The 8,466-nt window shown below is 40.8% G+C and overlaps 1 pseudogene; it reads left to right on the top strand.

Annotated features, from left to right (window-relative positions):
- The first annotated feature begins 7,295 nt into the window (after positions 1-7,295).
- On the top strand, positions 7,296-7,884 carry Rpl30-ps15 (ribosomal protein L30, pseudogene 15; annotated as a pseudogene).
- The last annotated feature ends 582 nt before the right edge of the window (positions 7,885-8,466 follow it).

Here is an 8,466-nt window from a genome sequence, read left to right as displayed (position 1 = left end):
AGTCAAAGTAAGTTCAGGAAGATCTCACTAGAACAGAACAGACTCACTAGGCCCCTCTCTGACAGGGTAAACAAAAAAAGACTTCTGAGAGTTACTCTCAGACAAGCCAAGCATTAAAAGTAACTCTGAGACCTAGCTGCCTAGCAGAAGCACAGATCAGCTAAAATGGCCTGGAAGAGGTTTAGACCAACTGAATCACTTAGAAGGGATACTCTCTGTTTGAACTGATTGCAGACTATGTAGCATGTTCTAGGTTCCCAGATTTTTGAGCTATCACTCTTGTTAAAATAAGCTTTCCTGATGCCGTTGTCTTTGAGTCATTTCTGGCCCGGTAAGTAACCCCTTGCCCATAATTCTGTACGTAATTCAAATAAAAACTCTGGTTCACCAAGCTGAACTTTGACAGCATCTGTATTTTGGTTTGCTGGGGACTCCCTACCTATGGTTAGTACATGCGTGTGTAACATTTCCAGGAAAAGTTCTGTCATACAGCAGCAATCATTTACTTCAGAAAGGGGGTCCCAAAGACCCCTGAGCTGTAATTGACCTGAATGACCACTCCTGAGGACAACCTTTCATGGAGGTAACATAGAAGCTTCCAAGAGAGGCAACCAACAGTCTTACCCAGCTATGACACCTATGAATCATATCAACAACCAGCATGACATGACAGCCCTAAGTTTTAGCACACATACTTTGGGAGTAACCAAGGTTACTTGCTAATTGGACTTAAGACCTACTAAACAAGAGGCAAACCATACCTGGTGCTGGAAACCTAGTAACTGCTCATGCTAGTGAAGTCATAATTAGCAGAGGAGAATCTAAAACTACTAATTAACCAGCATAGTCTCTAACAACAATGCAAATATCCTTATACCCACAGGTAAGGGTAGTGCTCCTCTCTCATCAAAGAAATCTGTTCGCAACAGATAAAGATCATCACAGAAAACAAAACCCAATCAACATACAGCTGTGGAGTGCAGTCTTCATAGATGAATCTATGAAATCAGGGAACATTTTGGAGGAGGGACTAGAAGAATTAGAAGAGCCAGAGAATCAAGAAGTTCGTTGTGAGATTGTGTCAGAATATATTCCCATAAAGTCTCATCAACATGACTTTCCAAATGTGAGTTGAATAAGGATGACACCAATGAACATTCCAAAATGTACAGGAAAGGCTGATGAGGTCTCAATCTTACAAAGAACTATAGTCGACCTAGAAAAACTGGGTGTGAGAGATGGTTTTTCCTTGGGAGAGAGCACACCAGTTGATTGTCTATTGATAAATGGTAAACCTGAAAACATATATACAAGTAATATTACATAGAATGAGCAGATTATAATTAGGAATATATATGTGATATTTCCTTTTCCTGACGTGCTGAGGATTGAACCCATGGCCTCACATGTTAAATAAGCATCTTATCACTGAGCTATGTCCCCCAAGTATAGTTTATAAATACTTTTACATTAATACAATTACATTTCCCCCTTTCTTTCCATCCCTCCAAGCCCTCTCATGTACTAACTCCTTGCTTTTGTTCTAATTTATAACTTACGGCTTCTTTTTCTTTAATTGTTATTACTCATGTGTATTCCTGTTTTGGGGGCGGGGCATGCACACTCACACATGCACAGGTGCGTGAGTGCACACGTGTGTGAGTGTTTTTAAACCTATGAATACAACCTGCTTACTCTATATACAATTACTATGTACACACACACACACACACACTCACACACACACAAACATACACAATGTTTTCAGTAATGAACACTAATACAGAGCACAGTTGGTGTGCTCCTTTCTGGGGGAAACTGTATTCCTTTGTTGCCTATACTGTTTGTCTAAGAGTGTTGTCTCTTGAGATTCCCTAGCTTCCATGTTGGCTTGCTTACAGACATCATTCTTCTTTCAGTTCACGTTTAGGCAGCCATGTTGCTGAGAATTCCTATGTATAGCTTCTGACATTTCTAGGAGACACAATTTCACAGCAAACTTCCTATGCCTCTGGATCTTACAATCTTTTGACCCCCCCCCTTCTGCAATTGCGCACAACTAATCAAAAGGCAGAGCTATGGAACCAAGCCACAGTTACATCTACAACGTGACTTCTACAGCTTAGAGATGCTTCTTTGTGAAGTACATGGTGATTATGCAAAGTTTCACAACTGGTTAAAATGGAGAAAATAAGACACTGTAGGATTCTCAGTTCTAAATGAACCATTTATATAATTTCTTCTCCCCCTGAGTCAGCAGTTCTCAACCCATGGGTCATAACCCTGTGGGGGGGGATAAAAAGACTCTTTCACAGGAGTTACATATTAGGCATCCTGAATATTAGATATTCACATTATGATTCATCACATTATCAAAATTACAGCTATGAACTAGCAACAAAAATAATTTTATGGTGGGGAGGCAAGACATGAGGAACTGTATTAAATGGTTGCAGTGTTAGGAAGGTTGAGAGTCACTGCCCTAAATGATATTTTTTAATTGAGTAGATGACTTGAGTTTCAGATATTCTTTTATAAAAAATAACATTTCTCTAAAGCAATTAGAGAGTTTGGGCTTGTGCTTTGTGATAAAGAGCCTGCCTTCCTTCAGTTGATAAGCCTGAGCTTCTTGCTATAGCTCTTCTCTTTAATGGCCAGCACAGCCTACAGGGCCATCTATCTCTGCCTCCTGGGTTTCCTTGCTTCTCCTGAATTTCCCCTACAACTTCTGCCTCTACACACAGCTCTTTTTTCTCCTTATGACACTAGGCAGTTTGTGTGACATGTATTCCTCCCACTAGGAACTAAATTAAGACGTCAAAATCTTGTCACATCAGACACCTGATCATCACTGGTTGTTTGCCAGCAACGTTCATTTGGGACAAATTCAAAATTCTGATACTGAAAGAAAGTTGCTAGTTTCCATTAGCAGTCAGAGACATTCGGGCCTTGCTAAACACTGAAAGACAAGGCATGTGGTTGATTAGACTCGGTGTACTGTTTTAAGGATAGCTGACACTTCGTGGTGTTCTGCTGAACCTCAGACTAACAGAAGGCAGATGGGCAAGGGAGGCATAGAGTAAGAACCTGGAAGTCCCTGTGAATACTTGAACAAAATGGATACGTCTCTCCTACTCTCTCATTGGCCTTTTTTGTGATATTGAAATTACTGTATTTCTTTCAACTTGTTTATTCTATCTCTTCTGGCTTGGGGATAAAATCTTAGGCTTGTTTGTCTCATCTCCTGGCCAGAGCAATGTGAGGCATTCAGTAGATAATACTGAGAGGATGCTGGGAGAGCTGGATGATAAACTGAGTAACTTTGATATTTGTCAGATGTCACGGTGGTAGGGGTGAGTTATTTTGTCCTTTGCACTTTAATTTATTCCTCTTTATTGGGGGGAGTTCACGACTATACAGGGTTTGCACATCTGTGTGTAGGTGCATATACACATGTATGCACATTCGTGTGGAAGTGAGAGGACAGAAAACATTGATCATGGTGTCTTAAGTCTCTTACATGGCCTGGGACTCACCAATTAAGCTAGGCTGGATAGCCAGGGAGTCCCAGGCATACCCCTGTTACAACTTCTCCGAGTACTGGCAATTACACACTCACACCACCATCCTTAGCTTTTTCACAAGGGTGCCAGGACTGATCCTCACACAAGTACTTGGCAAACTGAGCTGCCTCCACAGTCTTTCTTCCTCTTTTTAAGGAGAAGTGTAGGTTCATGTGGAACAGACTGTTGATTGTTCCCCCCCCCCCAAAAAAAGTACTTTCTCTGTCTTCCATGGAGAACACAAGGCTACCTTAGGGACTATGCACTCAAGTTTTTAGTCACATTATGTGGTTCATGAGCATGCATTCTGTGCTGGTACCATTGAAACCACAGATACACCTTTTCCATTTTCTCTCTAATCATTTTCTACCAACTGAGTCATGTAGGTAATTTGGACACTCAGCAGGATACAAGAGCTCACTAGAGTGCTTAGCTGGTGGCATAAAGCAAGTCCAATCTTCACCCTGAAAGGAAAGGTGAGGATTTCGTTCTGGGGTCTCTTTGTTGAAGCAATTTAACTCCCACCTAATGCAATTTAACATCACCTCTAAAGATCCTCCCAGCTCAGAAGGACTAGGTAGGTGCCTTGAATTCATATGTAATCACTTCATTAGAGGAACCTATACTTTTAGGGACTGTCATATTAAGTGGATGCACTTAACCTTTAATCTTCTTTGAAGTTTTTTTTTCTCTGTGTATGTGGATGTGTTTCCCGGAGATAAAATTAAGTTTGCAGTTTTGAAGCAACCACTTACACTAGCAGACGGAAGGAGAGTACCATGCTTAGCTTCTTTAGTAATCACGAGAAGGCCCGGAAGCAATCATACTATAAATCATTGTCATTTCTGCAAGCTGCACCGCAGTCCGGAGAGTGTTAGAGCGACCAGCACTCGCAAGCAAGGCATTATAGCAGAAATAGTAGAGGAGATTTTCACTCAGGCGCAACCTCTTTAAGTTTAATAACTACATGTTATTTGATGTACTTAATGTATTCTCAGCATGATCTCATACATTCAAAGCTAGACTTGAATTTGCTATCTAGCTAAAGATGTTCTTGAACTCTGTTTTTTTAAACATTTTTTATTGGTTATCTTGTTTATTTACATTTCAAATGTTATCCCCCTTCTCGGTTTCCCCTCTGCAAACTCCCTATCCCATCCTCCCTCCCCCTGCTTCTATGAGGGTGCTTCCCCCCACCCACCCACTCACATCTCACCACCCTAGCATTCCCTTACGCTGGGACATCAAGCCTTCATGGGACCAAGGGTCTCCACTCCCACTTTTGCCAAACAATGTCTTCCTCTGCTATATATACATTTGGAGCCATGGGTTTCTCCATGTGTATTGTATTCTTTGGTTGGTGGTTTAATCCCTGGGAGTTCTGGGGGAGGGAGGTGGGGGAGGGGGTCTGGTTGGTTGATATTGTTGTTCTTCCTATGACATTGCAAACCCCTTCAGATCCTTCAGTCCTTCCCCTAACCCCTCCATTGGGTTCTCCAAGCTCAGTCTGATGGTTGGTTGTGAGCATTCACATCTTTGTTGGTCAGATTCTGGCAGAGCCTCTCAGGGGACAGCTATACCAGCTCCTGTAAGCAAGCACTAAGCATCAGCAATAGTGTCTGGGCTTGGTGTCTGCAGATGGGACAGTGGGGCAGTCTCTGGATGGCCTTTCCTTCAGTCTCAGTTCAAGTCAGAATTCAGCAGCAATTCTGGGTTAATATTTTTGAGCTAGGTGTGGGTGGCCCTATCACTCAACCAGAGGCTGTACCTATTCACTGGATATGGTCTCTACAGGTTCTCTCTCCCCTTTGTTGGATATTTCAGCTAATGTTATACCCGTTGTGTCCTGGGAGCCTCTTGCTTTCCTGGTATCTGAGACTATCTAGCGGTTAACCCCAGTTCCCCATCCCTCACTGCACCCACACCTCTGTTCAAATTCCTGACCTTCTATACTTCTCCCCTGTCTCCTCCCACACCTGATCCTACCCCCTCCTTTCCCTCTCCCTCCTCTCTCCCTTCCACATCCCTCCCTCTCATGCTTATTTTGTTTCCCCTTCTAAGTAGGGCTGAAGCAGCCACACTTTGGTCTTTCTTCTTCTTGAGCTTCATATGGCATGTAAGTTGTATCATGAGTATTCCAAGCTTTTTTCCTAATATCCACTTATCAGTGAGTACACACCATGTGCTGCATTCTTTTGTGACTGGGTTACCTCACTCAGGATGACATTTTCTAGCTCCATTCATTTACCTGTGAATTTCATGAAGTCATTATTTTTAATAGTTTGAGTACTACTCCATCATGTAGATGTACCACATTTTCTCTATCCATTCCTCTGTTGAAGGACATCTGAGTTGTTTCCAGCTTCTGGCTATTATAAATAAGGCTGCTATGAAGATAGTGGAGCATGTGTCCTTAAACTCCTTTACTCCTCTGCCTCTACCTCTAGAGTTCTGCTATCACAGACGAATGCCACCATGCCTAATTAATGGGTGGCTATAAACTAAATCTTTGTGGCTAAATACCTGCTAGGAAACACTCTGCCAACTAAACCATTATTAAAACCTTAATGTAGTTTTAATTTGTGGCAAATTATTCTACTTCTAATGAACCCAGTAACATAGTTTTTCCAAGAATAAATGTTAAAAAGAGAAAATGATAAAAGTGGTAACAGTCATTTGCCAAAGATCGCCAGGTAGTAAAAGTTGTATTTCTGATAACTTCTCAAGCAATGCTGTGGTACACCATGGGGGCCACACCTTAGTCAACAGCAGTACTATAATTTTGTTCCACACTATAGTGTCTAGTGATCCCTTTATATGTATAAATGAGAGTTTCTTCACTGCTGGAATGATACAGAGTTTCAAAAATCTGGAAACTTGGGGATTAGGATTGCCTTGGCCACTCCACCTTTTCTTCTCATCCTTCCCCCATATCTTGAGCTTTCTGAGCATAAGAAGAGATGGGTTATTCTCCTGCAGTAACTATCGCCCTTCACAGAATTTCCCAACAACTCATTTATTTATCTACTTTCCACAACATACTTGGAGCTCTTTAAGAAAGCTTTGTTCAATTTTTCTTATTTTAATCTCTTTATCTTTGTTCATAATTTGTAGTAAAGACTCTTGAGGCTTTCTTTTCTTGAAACAGGGTCTTGATATATAGCTCATAATTACCTTAACTTTTGGTGTACCCAGTCCATTCTTGATTTATGATCCTCCTGACTCACTAAGGTTATAGGCGTATACTTCCATGCCCAGCTCCCTGGATACTGTTTTATTTTTTAAAAATTTGTAAAGAACACACACACACACACACACACACACACACACACACACACACTACTATTAGTTGTCACTACCACTACTTAGGTGACAACCGCCAGTAAAACCATAACATGATCTCTTCCAAACAAAAATAGTGAGCCTCCCCTGTGATTTTTCAAATGTCCCTCAGACATCACAGAAATAAAAACTTTATCACTTTTACCATTATCATTACAAATATGAAAGTTGTTTTAGGATAAACAGGTGCTTTTTTACAGTTTTACTAAAAACTGAATTACACGGAATATTACTTCCATGTAAGTGGAAAAAATATATCTTGCTTGGCTGGGGAATTTACAAAGAAATTTTCATCATTTGGAGAAATTATCCACATTCTGGGTGTACTTGAGTCTCCATTATATGAAAATAAAGTTGAGCTGCCTTGGTAGATGGTAAGCCCACAGCAACATGATAATGTGTCTAGACATCGAGGCTGTGCTTCTGCATTTAACTATTAAGTATATTTTTAAGCTCTCGCTTCCCAGCCATCTTGGCAGCCCATCTTGGTTGTGGGGTATTCCACACCTAAGACAGGAAGATGGTGTTGCAAAGAAGATGAAGAAGTCTCGGGAGTTGATCGACTCTAGGCTCCAGCTTAGAGGAGAAAAGTGGAAAGTGTGTGCTGGGATACAGACTCTGAAGATGAGCAGTCAAAGCAAAGCAAAAAGTTGTTGGTTATCCTTGCCAACAACTGCCCACTTTCAAGGAAATCTGAAATAGAATATTATGCCATGTTGGCTAAAACTGGTGTCCATCACTACAGTGGCATTAATATTGAATTGGGTACAGCAGGTGGGAAATACTACCAAGCATGCACACTGGCTACCACTGACCCAGGTGATTCTCGTCCTATTAGAGGCATGCCAGAACGGACCGCTGAGAAGTAAACCAGGAAGGCTTTCCTTTAACAAAGCGTGCCGTAGCTCGAAAATATATCTTTAAGTTACTTTCCTTTTAGTTTTCCTGTACTTAGACACAGGGAAAAAAATGCATTGAATTTTCCTCACAATCTTTATGTAAGACTACTGATTGCTTTCCACAAACTGATGGTCAGGTCCCTTTACTGATGACAACACTTACACAACTCACTGAACATGAAGAAATCAAGCTGGTGACAACCTAGAGCCTTTACCCCCACTGACTCGTATGGTGCTGGATGGTAAAAAAAAAATTGATTTCCTCTCATCGGATCTACAAACCACTATAAAGGGCAGGCCCCGTAGCCCCTTAGATACAACAGATGGCAAAATAAAAGGAACTCGCTGGCTTTTTTTGGTGATTCTTTGTTTCTGAAAGCTTTCTCGGGGCTTTTGGGGTTTTTTTTTTTTTGGTTTTTTTTTTTTTTGGTTTTGTTTTTGTTTTTGTTTTTTTTTTTTTTTGCCTTACAGCTTTGTGTTTTTATTGGATTTCTATGTGTATAATTGTGTGTTTCTGCCATCTATACATGGTTTTGTTCTTTTGCTTTGGCTCTTTTTCTTTTGTTTTGTTGTTTCTTATTCTGGTTTGTTTTGTTTTATCTTATTTTATTTTATCATTATTACTGGTTGCCAGTTTGTTTTTTAATGAAAGAGAAAAGGGA

Source organism: Rattus norvegicus, chromosome 3, assembly GCF_036323735.1.
Source record: "Rattus norvegicus strain BN/NHsdMcwi chromosome 3, GRCr8, whole genome shotgun sequence".
NCBI lineage: Eukaryota > Metazoa > Chordata > Mammalia > Rodentia > Muridae > Rattus > Rattus norvegicus.
Note: the sequence above shows the minus strand (reverse complement) of the source record. Positions and strands in the feature narration are given on the sequence as shown.